Source organism: Haemaphysalis longicornis, unplaced genomic scaffold (genome assembly GCF_048455015.1).
Source record: "Haemaphysalis longicornis isolate Haplotype H1 unplaced genomic scaffold, Haemaphysalis longicornis Haplotype H1 scaffold_4, whole genome shotgun sequence".
NCBI classification, from domain to species: Eukaryota; Metazoa; Arthropoda; class Arachnida; order Ixodida; family Ixodidae; genus Haemaphysalis; species Haemaphysalis longicornis.
This window is the reverse complement of record NW_027526361.1, coordinates 103,269,766-103,289,381: the sequence shown is the minus strand read 5'-3', so window position 1 is coordinate 103,289,381 and position 19,616 is coordinate 103,269,766.

Below are 19,616 nucleotides of genomic sequence, written 5' to 3'. Positions count from 1 at the left end.
TAGCGCAAGAATGCAACCGGTTATTCACACTGAATCTCTTGCGAACAGCACCGTGTGGACACCGCAGTTCAAATCTGTGAAATGATGCGCACCGTCGAACCAGAGCAACCAACTAGGTTAGAATACCGGAGTGCACACGGTGAATCTAGTAATTTCCTGTGCATTCTGGGACGGCAGATTATCCACAAAACTTAGATAAACGTAACTGATACTTATAGAAGCGGTTTTGCGAGTAACAAAGCTGGCCGGCCTAGTACGTATGGCCAAGAAAAATAGACAAATATGCTGACAGATTAGCATGGATCTGGAGTTATACTTTTTAACAATCGGGTACCTCATTTCAAGGCAGAATGCAGTGTCTAAAAACCATATCCAGGAGGATGTTATGCGCCAGCTACTGAGGAACTTAGTGCTTAACTAACATAAGGTACGAGAAGGTTGATAGTTTAACGAGTTTACTTTCAAGCGCAGAACAACGATAAAACATGAGGGTGATCTCGTGGCATACTTTGAAAGTGACGCCTTTCCTCTCTTTCGGGCTAATTGCATGCAGTCATAATGGTATGAGCAAATTGTATCTTATCAGCAAATCATTCAAATGGGAATACACTTAAACAAAGCGCATAATGTTCGGTCTCTATGAGGAGTATATATGCACTCGATGTTTCGTTAAAGCGGTTACGTTCAACTCGTCGTCGCTCGTCGCGTCTGCGGATGCACTTCTGCATGGTTCGAGAAAAGAGCCTAGAACAGAATTACAATACCAAGTTTTCACGAGGAAGAGCCCACCGCTTCCTTTTTTCTACTTTCACGCACCAATCTGGCTGCTGAACCTACGTGTTCCTTGAAATCCAGCCCCTTGCCCTTTCAGTTTGTCCCATGGAGAATCCTTCTACAACCCCTGAGAAATGGGCCACTTTTTTGTATTTATGCCGATGCTATTTTATCGGCTTTGGGTCTCGCTGCCTGTCTCACGCCTCCTCTTAACTACGATTCGCTACCCATCGACGTTTTCCCATGTTTATTGGGTTAACTCGACTACGCGAATAGAACTCCGCTCACTGCTCTGCGCCTTCCGTTCTTCCTTTGGTTCCCAGCGAACTGCCTGGACATCTCCACTGTACTATGTTTCACCCGGTATCAGTGTTCCATATTTCTTTCCATGGTCGTTCGAGAAGAGCCCCAGTACACCTACTCGCGTGCAGATTTCTTCCTTTCATCCGTTAGGATCACTCACAGTGCATTGGACGTATCATGTGAGAACTTTGTCATAAAATCGCCTTCAGGAAAATCTTCTTTTTGTGCAATATAGTCATTTGTAAGCGCCGTACACATTATTACCAAAATCACAGCAAGATATTCCCTTTTACGTTCTTGTATTTAACAAGGAGCAATAAGAAGGCCTTTTCGATGCATTCTGATCCTTATAAGCTAAATATTCGATATATATTTGAATATTTTGCTGTTTGATTTGTATTCGATTATGAAGCACGGCTACTTTATTTGTATTGGATTTGGCTCTGAGAATGCGCACTGCGCATAGCCCTACTTCTGACCAGTTTGTCTGAAAGAGAAATTGAACTTTTAATTTCTTTTGGGGGGTTTTGTGGATCTTGCCACTGAATGAATACGGCCGGCAGTACTCGTTATTGACCTTCACGGCCATGCACGGGACACAGTTTAAGGAGACATAAAGACGAAACAAATGTTTAGATCAAAAAGGCTGCTTTTCTCGTTAACAATAATGCCAATATTTTGGCGAACCTCAAAAAACAATTGCCGAAGAAATAAGGAAAAGAGGTGAAGCTAGTGCTGACTCCACAGCCATTTTCCCACAACTTTTCTTTGACGTCACAAAATCTTGTTTATTGCGATTGGAAGCCGTGGACCACAGCCAGCTCACAGAAACGAGTGGACGACTGTATACAGGTGCCTCCAGTTCTGTTTTATCGTATCACGTGAATGCTAAGGTTCAGTTAACCGAGTGATAACTACGCATACACCGCAGTAAAGCTCGACATTTGAAAAAAAGTTTAATATTTCTGGCGTACTTCCGGCTTTAAAAATCCTTCGTTGCTGGAATGGAGTTCAGTAAGGTCCCAAAGGCTAATTATTTCAAACTGAAGAAAGTTTTGTGTTCCCTTCACATTCCCTTTAAAACGCCGAAACGCATTGTTTACAGGCTCCTTTTGAGATTCCCAGGTAGACCACCGGAAATTGGCGTAAATAAAATGGACCGAAAGTTCGGATGTCGGCTCGCCGACGCCGAACACGTTCTCAAGACTGCCATCAAATTGGGCCACACTGTTGTCGGCGTTGCGTGAGTTTGCACAATTTTGACCTTGAAGTGTTCTAATTAATACAAAGACCTTAGTTAAATCACTGGGTAGAAAATCCGTCAATTCTGGCACACATGCAGCCCACAAGGTTGCCGACGGCTCAAGGAATAAAAATAGGGGAAATTGAACAGGAAACAGCGTTCGTAATATGTGGAAGTAGATGAGATTCCGAGCAAGGGACATGCGGGAAGTAAGGCGAGCACACGCCAACTACGCCACCACAGCTCGGCGATCCTGCGTGGCTGACCGACGGTGTACCAAATGAATTCGTTGTGGCCTTTGACTTAGAAACGTTGATTCATTGATTGTAGGGTTTAACGCACCGACGCAACGCAGGCGATGAGGCGCGCCGTAGTGGAGGGCTCCGGATTAATTTTGACCACCTGGGGATCTTTAGCGTGCGCCGAAATCTCGAACACACGGGCGTTCTTGCTTTCCGCCTCCATCAGAGAAGCGGCCGCCGCGGCCGGGAATCGAACCCGCGACCTCGTGCTCAGCAGCGCAACGCCTTAGCCACTGAGCCACCGCTGCGGGTAACTTAAAAACGTGTGTTTGAGGCATGTACTGAGGCCTACATGAGTAACGTGAACGTGAGAACTTCCGAAGTAGCCCTTATGCAAGTACCAACATTCGTTCCTGCTAAATGTGCTGTTAGGCGATGCGAACGCGGGCATGTGCTGAGTTATAGTAACCGAGAGACCAAAAAGATGCAAAGGGAAGGGGATGATGATGATGATATTGGGAGGACGTGACACAGAGTTGGTTAACAATGCTTTCGCAATCACTCAACCATGGGGAGCACTCGGGTGTCCTCGTAATTTCTGACAGTCGTTTCTACTCACAATAGTGACGTTTGGCGCATGCTTGAAATTCCTTTATTGTTCTTACGCCGTGCCACGTTTTAAGTCGCTAATTTTAGGTTAACTAGCTTTAATGTGCCACGCATTTTTTTCCCCCTTTCAGCTCGCCTACGGCACCAATTTTTACCCAGTGGTTTTCTTCCGCGACACTGGCAGCCATGTCTCAGTCATCTATGTTGCCACGAACTCTCAAAATTCACCCCCGTGCCAAACTCCAGCGCCTCAGTTAACTGTGCGTCGTCTTCCTTCATGTAGCAGCATCGTGCAACCCTGTTGCTTGTATTTACGCACGTAGGCTCCTGTTCTTGGGCACCAACACGGTCACTGAGCTTTACTTACGCTTTTCTGATGTCATGCGAAGATTCCTCCCGGGTATCAGGATCTCCAGAACGAAGAGAGCCTGTTCATACTTAACATATATTGCCGGCCTACCAAAAAGCAGCCGGGAATTGAAGGCACCATCACAGCCGCGCGTCAAATTCGTGGTGGTTCCCCGATTCTCATACTACGGGACTTTAACGCTGCTCGACAGCTGTGGGGAAATTGCTACAGCAATAAAAGAGGTATGGAGCTTGTAAAAACCATAGAATACCAAAAACTTGCAATCACCAACGACATCAATACACCCTGAAGGACTGGAAACAGTGTGACAAGGGACACTCGCCCTGACCTGTTAATCACTCGCAACATCCAGGAAGCAACCTGTATAAGCACAACAGAACCTTTAGGGTCAGATTATGACAGTATCAAAATAGAGGTTAAGGGTATGGAATACAACGCACGTATTGGTTCGGCGCATATCAGTGATTAGGACAGATTCCACCAAATCCGGAGGGAACGCGACATTCTAATCACGGACCTTTCTTGAGAAACGTGGGCCGATGAACTCATTCAAGACATCAAGATCTCCACAAAGACTATAGCCACTTCTTAGCAAATCCCGTACATCGACTCGAAATTTTTACATATTTGGGAAGCTCGCCACAGCCTTACGCGAAGGTGGAAAAGGAAAAAGCCGGGACAAAACAGAAAACTCAAACTGCGTATAGCACAACTTAACAAGGAAGCGGCGGAATACCCAAATTCGCTATGCAACAAAAGCCGGTTGACAATGTGTGGCGGTATTCATGGAGCACTATCGTACCGGAAGACATAGCGGATGCTTCGATACTTCATTAACCCGCCCTAAAGCGGAGGTGAAAGCATCCGTACCTTAACTAAAACGCTCGTTTCCTACCAAAGCATGACCGAAGACCTCATACAAGACATTACAACTGTAACGATTCTGCGAGCGGCGAAAACGTTCGCGCGTCCTGCAAAGTTTTGCGAGTGCAAGCCTGCCTCTGACAGATAGCAGCATGCCACAGAACGGCCGGCGCAAGGGCGCCTTGATGTCGGCGTGATTAAAACTTCGGCGACCGCAAATGCCGCGTGCAGCGACATGCTCGAAGGACGCAGACACCAAAGCGGAGAACTTCTCTCTCCCCTCTCTCAGACTCAGCGTGCGCCGCTACTACCGACTCCTCACGAACTCTGGAAAGAGTATTGTGTGTGTCTGTACTATATTCGCGCCGTGTGCAGAAAGGAGGGGAAGAATGTGTTTGAATGCTAGCGTTTGAAGATAAATACGAAGTTTTAAGCGCAGAAATGCATTCGTTTTGGAGCAGGGAATCAATGTTGTCACTCTGTTCGAGTCCTGTACTGTAACCTCGCTCGTAAGGGCATTGTTTCTGTCTGGCTTCAGCTCATCTCTCGCCATGCAGTAAACCAGTGAAGTTTGCATTCGGCTTCTTGTCGTCGTCACCAAGGCAGCAAGATTTGCTGGCCGCTCTTCACACCGCTACCTCGCATGGCGGAGGCGACGGAGCCCGGTGCTGGGAGGCCTTGGCGACTGTAACGACTAGTTGCCAGCGGTGGAAGGCAACTTCGCAACCCAACCGAACACCTCAAGGCCGGGAAAGGAGCTCCATCTTTACCATACACAGGGACCACAAATCGCTTACTCGACCGGGACATCCAGCTACACGAGGTTCGAGCCACCATCGCCGAAAGCAAGCGAGCCAGCACACCTGGGCAAGCTAAAATCGCCTACAAACTCCTGGCAATCCTTGACGACAGAGCAATGCAAAGCCTCAAAGACCATTCCGACTCCTTCTGGCGCTCTGGCAAACTCCTATCGCCTGGAAGACAACGCAAGTCCGGATGATCCAGAAACCGGGCAAACCTTCCCACATCGGTAACCTGAGGCCCATATCTCTCACTTCGTGTGTGGGCAAAATTTTAGAACGCAACGTACTCGTGAGGCTTCAAACACACCTGGACCTCACAGGCCTGATGCCAAACGCCACGTACTGATTCCGTAATCACCTTGAAATACAAGACGTGCTGATCCAGCTTAAAGAAGGCATCCTAGTTCCAGCCTCCCGCCACTCCCCAAGAGCCATCCTCGCCCTGGGCCTCAGGGGGGCATTCGACAACGTGGCACACAGTGTAATACTACAGCGCCTGGCCGGAACGGGATGTGGACAATGAACATACGACTACATCGCGGACTTCCTCTCGAGCAGCGTGGCAGGGGTGAGAGTTGGAGACGTCTTCTCTCAGACCTTATCCGCCTCGGAGACAGGGGAACCCATCAGGGGTCAGTGTTATCCCCCTCCTTTTCAACCTAGGACTACTCGATCTTCCGAGGCGACTCAAAGAGGCTGCCAAAATAAAACACGGCTTGTACGCAGATGAAATCACAATTTGGACTGGCTGATTCGCGGGGTGGCGTTCAGGACAGCCTTCAACAAGCAGCCGATATAGTTCACCAATATGCCCAAGTACGCGGCCGTTCCTGCGCCCCGCAAAAATCAGAGCTGCCGCAAGTCAGGAAAAAAGGCACCGCTAAGAACTCCAGTGACATTCAGATTAAACTGAACGGCCACACTATCCACCCTTGCAAACACCTCAAAATTCCGGGGCTGGTAATTCAAGCAGATACTAAGAACATTATCCTGGTGAACCATCTGAAGCACTCAGCCGAACAAGTAACGCTCATGAGTCGCAGAATCTCTAACAGACAGCGCAGCATGAAGGAGCAGGACACAATGCGACTCGTACAAGCATTTGTCATCTCCCGGATAACGTAAGCAACCTCTTACACAGTCCTTTCAATGGCAGAATTTTAAAAAATAAACGTTGTCATCAGAAAAGCCTACAATCAGGCCTTGGGCGCACCCATGAGTACCTCCACGGCCCACCTGCTTAGTCTCGGCCTTCATAACATGGCCGAAGAACTTATTTAGGCCACCACGCCAGCCATAAACTGCGATTAGGTTTGTCGCCTACCGGGCGACTACTGTTGGTAACATATTAATGGCAGGTTGAGGCGCGACAACAACCACAGTCGCTTTCACCAGAAATCAGAATGAACATCTACGTCCCAAACCTCCCGAAAAATATATATTCACCCTGACCATCATTAGGGGAGGAGAAAAGCCAGAGCCGCGGCACTCGACAAAGGTATTGCAAAGACTCCACAGCAGTGTACACTGATGCCGTCCCATACCAGCGATACCAAGGAGCAGAGCTAGCAGTGATCACCTCAAGGAATCAACCACTCACCAGTCTCACAATCAAGACCGGCTCCGTCCAGAAACCGGGAGAAGTGGCGATTGCCTTGGCTATAACCAAAACCACCACGATTACCGTAATCACCCATTGTCAAACGACACGCAGAAGCTACGCGGCTGGAGAAGTTTATTCAACAGCACTGCGCCTCCTGAGCAAAACCCCTCCGTCTCGCACGGTGAGAGTCATGTGGATCCCTGCCCACTCCGATCTCCGGGCAACGACACAGCCCATGCATTGGCCCGCGCTCCCACCAACCGGGCCCCAGAGGAGGAGCACAGTCCAACGCCGATTGACACCTTCCAGGAAATAACCCAATATAATAGATTAGGTAGGAGGACCTTTCCCACCGCCCAACCCAGTTTGTCTAAGAGGCAGGAAAACATATTACGACGAATTCAAACAAACACGTTCCCAAACCCAGTACGACTAAATATATATTCCCTACACAAAACTCACCGGAGTGTGCGTTTTGCGGCAATTCAGGCACACTCTATCACATCGTCTGGAAGTGCGACCGAAACCCCGCCCTTCCCTTCATTTCCAACCCTTCCCGTGAGCAGTGGGAGAGCATGTTATCCAGCTCGAGCCTAGACTACAAGGTTATCTTGGTTGACCCAGCGGGCAGCGTCAGTATTTCTCATGGACTTCCGGACTAGGAAGCCACCCGGCAATTTATTGTGGCTCATTAAAGTTTCTACTTCTTCTTCCGCTCTTCTTAGTGTAGGTATTCGTAGTTTCGGTTCATGTTCATTGTCTGCACCTATTATTTGTATTTGCTCCCTTTTATTCAACTGTTCTGCGTGCCCCATTTCCACCTCCGGGCTCCGTATTCTTTGTGTGCAGCTGAATGGTCTGTTTTCACCCGTGTCAGTGAAGTGCCGCCACCTAGGAAAAAGGGTGGGAAGTACCCGCTCAGAAAGCCAATAATAAAATCTCGCGGCACGCCACAAGGCGTAGTTGCTGGCGTGAAATAAAATTCCACTTTTGCCTTCGGATGCCGTATTACAAGGACAATGGCGGTTAAGCAGTCATGAGAGCTCTCCCACCTACCGGCAAAAATCATTTGACTGGCTTTGTACACCAGGACCCAATTGAAACAATGCGTGCCGCCTTCCTCACGGACGCAGCTTCCCTTAAAATATTGAATAGTGGAAGTTTTCGTATTTTATTGCAAAGAAGTTTGCAGCAGTGCACCATGGCTGAACGGTATTTCTATCCTCTCCCGCGGAGCAGCAAAGACAAAAAAATTAGCAGTGGCTTAGCTCGGTTATACCAGGATATACGTAGCGTGAACTAAGATTCAGCTGGTTATTCTTAGGTTTCCTGGTTGTCTAGGATTAGCTGATTATCATGCTTACTGCTGCTAAAACGATTTCCTTTCCATTCCATTCCAATCCAATCCAATCTAGTCCAGTCTAATCTAATCCAATCCAATCAAATCCAATCCACTCCGTCGGGTCCAATCCAGTCCAGTAACTGCTCCTCGCGCATGCGCCGCACGGCTCTCCAGGAGCTACGCGAAACGGCTATCAAGCGGCTCCGACGCAGCGTCAGACTTGGCTACTGCGCAACGGAGGCACACAACTGGGCACGCGCCAGCGCCAGTCCGTTTGCCACGGCTATGACGTCACTCCTCTGGAATGCGCAGACCGGCGAATGTGCAGACCCAATTCTCTACACACCCGTACTCCAATTGGATTGGATTATCAAATCCAGTACAATCCAATTTAACCCCATTTTATCCAATCCAATCCAGATCCAATCCAATCCAATCCAATGCTTCTCGCGCTTGCGCAGAACGGCCCTTCAAGGTCCACGCGAAACTGCTCAGCCTCGACCAGTGTAGCTTACGCTACAAAAATTGGCTTAGCTTGCACTAGTGGTGCATGGCTGGAGAACGGCAGAGCTGGGTAAACAGCTCTGGTGTGACCCGAGGCTAACACCCTTGTAGTAGCTGTATTTTCTTCTTAATCGCATGCTTAGCGAAGAGATGGGCGTAGACGAGGTATGTCAATTGAGTGATGCCAAGATATGCTAAGTTATCCCAAGGGATGCCAAGGGATGCGCGAGCTTTATACGGAACGGGGGAGCGCACGCGCAGTGGGTTCCACATCTCTTCCAAAGAGGACCGCGTTAGCACGCGCGAGAACGGGCGGCCAAGTCCAAAGCCAACTGTACGCGAATAACCCAAACGAAATGCTGTGCGGCCGAAATGCGATGATAGCTGAATTGGATATACGCCGGCTTCATAACGCGAGGGACCCAGGTTCGATACCCACTGCCTTAAGCGTGTATTCTTTCCAATTGGATCTTTTCTGCACACGTTGTACAAGTTAAGACCGGGTTTAAACAGCTTCGCTTTTCGAACACTGGGTATCGAAATTTAGCCTTCGCACAGAGGAGAGTGAATGGAGTCGATAGGCGGTGGTCGGTACCCTGATGGGAGAAATACAGGAGGTGCTCACAACAGGGAGGAGGAGGAGGAGGAACAACTTTATTAAAATCACCGGCAGCTAGGACGTGGCCGCTACGTCGCGGAGACCTGCCTGGTGCCCGGGCCTACTCACGCTTCCCAGGTGGGGTTGCGTTTTCGGGCCGCTGGCGTGCCAGGGCAGCCTTCGCCTGCTGGACGGCCTGGATTTGTGCACTGCAGTCTTTAGCGTTCATGGCTTCTGTGATATCAGAGGGCATAGTTCCTTGCGCAGCCTCAGCAGGCTGTGTCCTGCAGTTCCAGAGTATATGGCTGAGTGTCGCACGCGCACTGTCACATACACGGCACATTTCACTTTCGTATACACCGGGGCACAGATGTTTTGCAAGCACTGGGGTAAGGAGCGATTCGGTCTGTAATTGTCTGTAGAGAACTGCTTCTTCCCGATTTAGATTTGGGTGAGGTGGCGGACGTCGTCTTCGGGTCTGCCGGTACCACTCCAAGATTTCCCCGTATGTGGTGAGGGGGTCGGGCATCTCTACGTCGCCGGACGGGTCCGGTGAGGAGGCCAGACTCGTGGACGCCGCGCGTCTGGTGAGCTCGCGCGCGGCGGAGTCGGCCTCCTCGTTCCGGTTCGTCAGTCCGCCGCGGAGGCGCAAGGGACCTACGTGGGCGGGGAACCATCGGAGTGCCACCGGCAGCCCGTTGGTACGCGCACTGCACAGCACTTTCACAGTGTTTGGGTTCACTTGGTTGGTTGCGTATGCCAGCATTGCCGACTTGGAGTCACTTAGTACCGTGGTTGTTTGCGGGTCCACGATGGCCAAGGCTATAGCCATCTCTTCGGCTTGCTTCACATTCTGCGCCTTGAAGCTGCTAGCTGACTTTACTGCACCGTCCGTGGCCGCCATCGCCACGGCAACGTAGGTATTGGGTCTTCCCGGATAGGCCGCCACGTCCACGTAGGAAGCGCCAGTGTCTGCAGCGTACGTAGATGTGAGGGCCCTGGCCCGAGCGAGCCGTCTTTCTTTGTTGTGTTCCGAGTGCATATGCTTGGGCAGCGGGTGCACGTACAGTCTCTCGAGCGTGCCCTTAGGCAGGGAGGCTGCGTGGTCAGACTGGAGCTGCCTTGGTTGCTGCTGTGGGCGCAAGCCCAGGCGCTGTAGGATGTAACGGCCTGTCCGGGTGGTGGTCAGCCTCTCGAGTTGTGCTGTTTGCTGTGCTTCGGCAATCTCCTCTAGGGTGTTGTGTACCCCTAGTTCTACGAGCTTGTCTGTGCGAGTACAAGCATATAGCCCCAGGGCTGCCTTGTATGCTTTGTGGATGAGCGCCGCAATCTTCCTTCGCTCGGCGTCTTGCCAGTTGTGGAAGGCCGCGACGTACGCAATGTGACTGACGACGAACGATTGAACCAGGCGCAGAAGGTTTGCTTCTTTCATTCCGGCGTGGCGGTTGGAGATTTTGCGTATGAGTCGAATGGCCGCCGTGGTCTTCGCCTCCAGCTTGTGGATCGTCAGACCGTTCCGTCGATGGGCGTAGAGGTAGAGGCCTAGGACGCGCAGGGTCTGGACCCGTGGGATGGTGGTACCGTCTCTTGTGTGTAGTCTTATGTTGTCAGCCGCGGAAGCGCATGGCTTGCGTTCTCGATGCGGTAGGATTAGGAACTCTGATTTGGCCGGCGAACAGACCAGACCCGTGCCTTCTAGGCGGGTCTCCACTACTTCGATGGCACGTTGCAGGGTTTCTTCGATGTGGCCATCGCTTCCCTTCGCTACCCAGAGCGTAATATCGTCGGCATAGATGGTATGACCAAGGTCCGGGATGCGTGCGAGGTGGTTGGCCACGTTGATCATTACTAAGTTGAACAAAATGGGGGAGATCACCGCGCCTTGCGGGGTCCCAACACTGCCTAAGGTCTTAGGTGATAGTTGGGTGTCTCCGGCATGGATGGTTGTGGTGCGGTTTGACAGGAAGTCTTTGATGTAATTAAATGATCTTTCACCCATGTTTAGCCGCGAGACCTGTGTCAGTATCGCCGCGTGGCGGACCCTGTCGAAGGCGCTTTGTAGATCTAACCCCAGCACCGCTCGATTGTCGAGGGTCGGGGAGTCGACTACCTCGTGTTTGAGCAGTAGCATCGCGTCTTGCGTGCCTAGCTTTGCTCTGAAGCCCACAAGGGTGTTGGGGTACAGTTCTGCCGTTTCTAGGTATAGCTGCCATCTGTTCAGTAACACGTGTTCGAGCACTTTGCCCACGCAGGACGTGAGCGATATCGGACGAAGATTGTCGACGTGCGGGGGTTTGCCAGGTTTGGGGATCAGGACCGTCTTTGCTTCTTTCCATTGTCTAGGTAGCCTGCCCGAACGCCAGCACTCATTGAAGCAACGAGTGAGCGCTGTAACGCCCGAGTCCGGCAAATTTCGCAGCATCTTGTTTGTGACGTTGTCGGGACCAGCCGCCGACTTGCAGTTGATAGTTTGTAACACCGCTCGTACCTCCCACTCTTCAATGTCCCGATCGAGAAGGGCGTTCTCGTCCCCCGCGTATCCCGGTAACGCCTCGGGTGGGGTGGCAGGCAGGTAACGTGCATCTAAGCGTTTTCGGACTTCGGCTTCTCCGAGCTCTTTCGTGGCTCGGTGCAGGGTTCGTGCCAAACTGTGGCGTTGCGTACCCTTGGATTTAGTTTTGTCAAGTAGGTAGCGTAGGAGGTTCCAGGTTAATTGGAAGCAAGCGAGGCAGCGGTGATGAATAGCGGTACAGAAGCAACCGAATACAATACTACTACGTGCCAAGCCGTTTGGTCAGTTTCGGTCAAATCAGTCGTGCATTCCAAACTCCTACGTCCTTTGCAGCTCCACACCACAAAGCAAAGTGTTCCTTCGTGGGACCCGTGATCAGTATTGGCGCTTTGTTGAAGAAAACCATTTTACTTTTGAGGCCTCGAGAATGTTGGCGTCGGACCAACCGCTCGTGCGTAGCTCACACGCTTCTTCCAAAAGCGGTACCACCACCCCGAGTGAGGACGAGTAGCGCCATCCAGCGGTAGCTAGGACAAACGTTTCGCACTCTAAACGATTTAAGCACTTCCGCTACAAGTTGCGTGATCTAGGCAGTGGCGGCGGCCCCGGTATTCACGTTTCCCTATTTTTTACCTTATTTTTAAAAAAAGATAAAAGTGGTATATTCGTGTTCTCGGTGAGCTAATCTATCGATCTAGAGCAAGTTATATTTGGACTTCACAGTCCCTTTAAAGCAGAGGGATGGCACGCTGTCCAGTCGAGGGACATGGGGAAGGGTAGGTTAGCGTAAGAGGTCTTCATAGTTTGCGTTATTGACGAGATCGGCGTCCTTGTAGAACGACAAGTGCTCAGTCAGCGCGTCCTTGTTGCTTTGCAGCCAGTGCCGTAGGTATGCGGCGCTAGGGTCTGGTTATAACACCGTCGAGGTCGAGGGCCTTACATAAACGGAGAAGATGACCGACGAAAATGTTCTTGGTAAGACCAGAGCCCTTCAATGTAAAGTCTCGAAAAACTCTGGTAACACGTTAGTGCAAGCGTTCCAGAGCGCAACGTTGCCCCAACTACACTAGGCACGTTCCTTGCAACATGTGCCAGCTTGTAGAGTGAACCATCCCTATCTTATCCTGGATTATTTTAGTATGCCGCAACAGTGCTGAGTTTTCATCAAGTGTGCCTGAGATTCCCCGACACTACAAAAATGACTAAAGTGTTTTTTTTTGTTGTTTAGGGTTTTCTTAATTCCTGCCCAGTTCACATCTGTCAATATGTGGTGTTCTGTGGGAACCCTTTAACCTCAGACATCGTCTCGGCCACACATCAGCTTATCCATGCAGATCACCTGAGCCATATAGCGTTAACCCCAAAAAATTCGGTGCTGACACTGGTACTCCAAGTTACCCACCGGTTGAAAAATAAGTGTACTCTAAGCCCAAGCATGGTTGCTGAGTTTCGAGTTGTCAAAAAATTATTCGGCAGTATTTCCAGCGTCACATCCCCCATGTGACAAAGCGAAATATTATGAACATGGGGCGAGTTTACAATATCCTTACGGCTTGTAGTGAAGGTGACTATACAAATTCCGGCCTGTGCATTGAAGGCAGACTCCTGAATTAAGGCTTCGCATTTAAGGACACAACGCTTGCCTCATTGGGCTGGATTTACGATGTCGGACTGACTACAGTACGAACAAAATAAATACTGCGGCTGAACTAGAGGGGCTGGTAAGTCGAGGGAAAACGTCTACGCCAATCAAATATTGAAGATGAAATTGACGTAAGAGATATTACAATGTAGCGTTATGAAGTAAATGTCACATTCCATGGTTTATTTCCTTGTTGTTTTTTGGTAGGCGAAAGCCTAATATCTTCGTGTTTTATGAAACGCGTAAGGTACGCAGAATCGAGGAGAAAATCAGACCGCGCACCGCAAAAGGGGAACAACAGCGGTGGAGGAGGGTATCAGAACTGGTGGCGGGCCGTAGAACGTTTGAGGTGCGGCTATTGTGCGCCGCCGCGTAGGCCCGGGGCTTCATTGCACATCGCTATGGGCCACGATGCAGCAGACCGTATTCGCGGAAAGGGGGGATTCGGAAAGTACGCCAAGGAGGGAGAGGCTAGAGCAGCTGGAAATGCCACTCGTCGTCAGCGTTGTCGGCAGGTAGCGGCTATGAGTTAAGCTGCGCAGCAACCCCATCAGAGCAACATGAATGTTAACCGAAAGTTCAACAGCAGATCAACTGAAAGCCGAGCTAGGCTTTCGCCTTCGCCTTCTTGGAAAGGTGTAAGCATTCACCTTAATTTTTATAACACAAAAACACACAACTTTTGCGTTTTTACGCTTTCTGAAAATGCAAATGTTCGAGAATTTCTTTTCTTAACAACTTTTTAAGCTTGTGGCGTATAGTTGCTTGTGGTTGGGCCCGCCCAGGCTCGCCAGGGGAGGATTGGCGAGCTGTGACGCTGGGTTGAAGGCTAAGAAGCCGCCGACTGGTAAAAGCTCGCTGAGCAATGATGTCATTGCGCGCACAGGCACCAGTATGGTCACCATAGCTTTGCCTCGACCATAGAGTTTCTCACTAGCTTTCTCACTACCTTACCTAGAGTGGAATCTGGCTCTAGCGTCAACGTGATTCGGCGGAAGCGCTCTACGCCTCCATGAGTGCTGCCATAGTGTGTAGTTCGGCCGGAAGTTCGGCATGGCATGGCCGGCAATGACTTTGTGGCTACGCAAATTGAGTTTTTGTTTAAAAAATTGCTGCCGAAAGTGCCGCTGTCAACAAATTTTGTTTTGTGTAAGGCACCGTGTTCGAGATCTTATGCGGCAAAACAAATTAGAGGGTTAGAAAGAAAAGAAAAAAGTACAGGTCCTGCCTTTGGCTCACACTGCCAGATACAATGGGCCGTCTCGGATATATTTTTTAGTTAATACATTCTTCAAACTGGGTGAGGTTTTCTTCAATTTTTTGTAATATTTAGCTGAAAAAAATTATTTATATTGTCTAAAGCTGTGTTCTTGCTCCCTCTCATTAGTCTCATTATCGTATGCTACGCGCCTTGGCAGGCGATGCAGCATTACAGATGCGAGAATGCAGAGGGATAAAGCGAGCCCCGAGACCGTACGAATCGTGGGCGCTGACATGATACAATTCCCATGGTTGCCACTTCAATTGTATTCAGCCTTCTAAAAAGTTGTTCCGTAATTATTTAACTAAAACAAAAAACTGAAGCAAAATTGTTACAAATATTTGCGTCAGTAATTACCACTAGTAGCTGTATTAAAAACTTTTAGTGTAATTAAGCTCTAATTAGCGAACAAATAGTAATTGCGTAGTTCAGTTTTGGTTTCGATTGCAAGGCCCTTCCGCCTGCCTCATGCCTGCCTTGCGCAGTGTGTGTGTGTGTGTGCAGTCTCCAGCTCAGATCTGCGTGCGTGAAAAACGTGCGCAACTGGTAAAACTCGGATGCACGCGCTGAGCAAGTGCCTCCGCGGGCGCCTGCGAGGCTGTCATTCGTTTCTTCACGTTACGCACCCTATCTATTGCCCCTGAACTGACGGCCGAAGAGCGATTCCGATCTGACCTTGACTACCGCAAGTTCACTACAGGCTACGGAGTGGCAGCCGGCGATCGTTCCCGTTAAAGGAGAAATAAAAGGAGCTTTATAATCGTTCGGTTCCAGTTGTTTTATTCATGGAACTTCTTACAGCTCTCCGTGCTTCGAACTTTCGCGCAAACGTTCGGGAAGGTAGAACGAAAAAATATGTAACGAAATGCGGTTTCTTTTTTAATCACTCACAATATGTCCATGTTCTCTCCTCGCGCGCTCTGTGCGGCAAATTACTGCCCATTCAGACCCGCAAGCTTTCCCTTTGAAGTGGTGGAAAGCAGCTAGAACTTGACGAATACAGTACAGACAGAAAGGGAAACGGGACACGCCGCTGACTGCATTTCGCATACTCCCCTGGCATGCATTCTGCCACTCCGTTGGCCTGCGATCAACCGCGCTCTTTCGTTCCTGTGCTTCAAAGGGCCGCGACTCACCGGCAATATCAGCGTTGGCCCATGCGATAACGTTTTTTTTGCGTGTCAATAAAGGTTTTACATTCAGCTAAAGCCACAGTTCACTTCGTTTGTAAAGCATTGAGTGACTCGCAAAATGTCACAGAATGGCAAACAAAGCGGCACAGCGCAAAAATGCACGGAGATCATGACGGAGATTCATTTTTCTGTGCGCCCCAGTACGGATCAGCTGATCCCTTGGCATCCTCCCGCATGCGATCAGTCGAATTCGAGCTTGCGCGAGCGTTGTGTGAGCGTTGCCACATCTTGCTCAAATGGTCTCAGTACATATAAGTCACACGCTAAACCGAAAACACGTCGGTTACCTACCCACAGGAGATAAACTACGCAATGCTGTCGACGCCGCCTAAACAAAATCCGCTTGGCCAGCGGTCCGCCATGTTACAATTAATCCCGGCATGCTTCGCTAGCCGGACGCGGAAACGCCACAGTAGCACGTTGCCAGATTACAACCCATCGCTTTCGCCGTTTTCAGTAAGCAAAAGCTCAGCTGGCAACCTTCAAATCGTTGTATCATGTCTGCCACTATGTGTCGTACGGTTCCAATGCATTGGCTCAACGGCGCGCTTTCCCTCTAGAGTCAGTATATTATCTCTATGCGAGAATGATATAATCCCGTTGTATTTATTTCTTTTGTCTAAGCAGGTATAAATTAACGTAGAAGTGAAGCCTGTTACCGCAAGTAAGTCTTCAAGTACGCGCGCAAAGCATTATGAAATTGCATGAATGCTTCAAATGGCAAATAAATACTGGCTTGTCGAGTTGCTATGTATGTTGCCCCATTGCGCCTGCCAAGGCAGTGCATTCTTCAAGGAGTAAGTAAACGCAGCGGCGGCGACGAGCGATGCGAAAATCGTAACTGAATGTGTGCAGAAAACGGATAGTGTGGGCTAGCGTAGCTTATTTTGTGGCTGTATGGGCGGCGGCGGCAAGCGGTATGATGCGGTATATATCAGGCCGCTGGGACCCTCGCTCGCTTTTTGCTGGCCAGAAGCAGCCCACAAGCGAGCGGCAGCGGTGATTCAGTCAACTGTAGCGACGAGCGACGACGACAGAGTACATTGGCGGCAGTGTATTCATTTTTTTTTTCGCTTGTCGCTGTCACCCAGTGCACTCTGCTGTTGTACCTTTTGAGTTACGTTTTCGGCGTCGCTTGTCGCCGTCACTGCATGTGGTCACCCCTTCATCTTAAGAAACTCGCCACTAACGCGAGTACATGCGTTAAGTGCTAATCATGCTGTTATTTAGACATATCTGTGATAGCCATTGAATGCCAGAAAGTGGCACCCCGAAAACGGTAAAGAATACCAAAAACAGAACTACCAAGCACTTCCGAGCCGAGAAGCCTACTGCATAGCCCTTTGTACTAGCCACTTGCTGCCAATCCGATTCGCACACTACCCACAATTCTCATGTCGGCGTGCGATCGCAGCGACACTTTCCGCTCTAGGTAATATTGAGAAACTCTATGGCCTCGACGCGGTAGGGCGGGACCCGTGCCGCCACCTGTCGGAGGCGCGACATAACTGGCACAAGCACGGCCTTGGAAGAGGCGCGATACAAATGGTACAAGCGCAGCTTTGAAAAAGAATCCCGGGGTTGGCTCGAGCTCTATTGCTTGTTGCGACGAGTGGTGCAGTTTTGGCGGTGCAATCACAGGGATTAATGTTAAAATGACAGAAGCTATTTTAAAGGCTGAGAAGCCATAAAGCGTTAGTCAACTTGTTAGTGTCCCACACGCCCGACACACAAGCCGAACGGTGGCCACCGAACGAGTGCAGAAATTTTGAGCAAACGCTCGGCTCGCTGCGCTCTCCGCTACTCTTGGAGCTTCCCCGCAAAGCCGGTGGGCACGCGTACATTGTGCCTACTTTAATGACCGAATTTAATTCCTGTTTGGGTTGCTAACGACGACACCGATCATAACACTTAACTGACTCTCGAAGCACAATTACGCATAAACTTAGACGAACGAAGAATACGATGGGTGTGGCCGGTGGCCGCCAGCTTCGCTGTATGTCCAGTCTTCGCGTCACTTCTGCGAAGACTGCCCCAATTTTTTTTGTGTGAAGATATTTAACTGGCACAAAAACTGCTCCTGAGCCTCCCTCCTTTTGCGATTCAGTAAAACAAACAAACAAAAAAAAAAAAAAAACGGGCCGAACAGCGAGTTCTAATGCATATACATTTTTTTATAAGAAAAAAAATGGCTGGAGATTAACATACTCCATAATGCGATATTTGGGTGCAGCAGCAGTGCGCTGAGGCAGCATTCACTCGTGGGCTCTCTCGACGCCAGCGATAATGAGTCTGTGCGTCGGCGGGGCGAAGTGCGTCTCAGGAAGGTACCGCGAACTACGTCTTAAGCGACCGCACATCAGTAATACATCACGGGCACGCCCCCTCATGTTTTGGCCAAACGTCGTGCCGTCGATCGCCTCGTGCGGGTACAGCATACTGCCCCCTCCTTTTCCCCACCGCACAAGCGCTGGCTTGTGCCGACATGGCGAACCACCATCCTCTCCCAATTTCGCGACACTCTCCTCTTTTGCTTTCTTTAATCGTTCGCTTTTATTTCACTCGTTGGTCTTGCCATTGTTCACACGGTTACAATGGCGACGCAGCTCAGCTTAGAAACGGCCGTCAAAGGGCTGCGCACTTTAAAAAAAAAGATGGGAGCTATTTATATAACGATCTGGCGTTATAAAGACCATAAAATTGTTCCCTAAGACTTACGTTGATGTTCCGGTCACTTCAGATTTGCAAGTAACGGAGGGTTAACAAATTCACTTTCGGGACTAACGGGAAGGAGCGCACTTGAACTAAATTGGGCGACTCACCAGTTAGGCCTGCATCGATGCTCGTAAGCTGCTTTTACGCTAACCTGAGGGTTCAGCAGTTGTACGGCGACGTGGCAGTTGAAAACCATTTTTTTTTTGCTGTGGTAATTGAGCTAATCACCGGAGTTGACCCCGTCAAAGTCTACCAAGATCATGACTTCCCGTGAAAGTATGGCCCTCTCAATGCGATGATCCTATTATTTTCGTTTTCCCCAAAAACGGTGGCGTCAGTTATCGCCATAACTTGTTGAAGCATTCTAAAAGTAGTGTTCAGAAACTCATTCAAGTGCAGCCAGTACAGAACTTATGTCAGGTGTTTCAGATGTTGTGTTCAGTTACTAATTTTATTTTGTGTTGGGCCACCCTGGTCACTTAGTTGCGAAGTGGTGACTGCATACATGATTTCGTGGACTGGTGTTTGGTTGCCGAAGCTATGTTTCCGAGAACAATAAAAAGCTTCGAAACCGTGAGAGATGGCGGTCAATGTTAGATAACCCTATAGACGGTGAACCTGGTGGCTTTAATTGTGCGCTGAGACGTACACCTGGGCTACAAGGCGCGTCCCTGCGCGGAGCCTCATAATCCAGTTGCAGCTTCACCAAATTAGGTTCAATCTTGTTTCTTTTGTTCGCTGAGTAACATTAAATTGTGCCCTTTAGCGCGGTTGATGCTTTGGGCCTTCAGTTGTAAAGCCCTTGCCTCTTTCCCAACACACCTTGTCGCCAACAAATCGTAAATTGCTATATGATGAAAACTCGAATGCACAATTCCCTTTTAGGCCAATATTTTTCGCGTGGAAAGCACTGCTAGAAAGCGTGCCTAAATTACATGCACACTCTGACGACAAAAGTGCTAAGTGACCACAACCTAATCAAGCCTGTTTTAATGACATGTTATTTTCGGAAAATGAGGTTGTGCGATAGAATTTAGG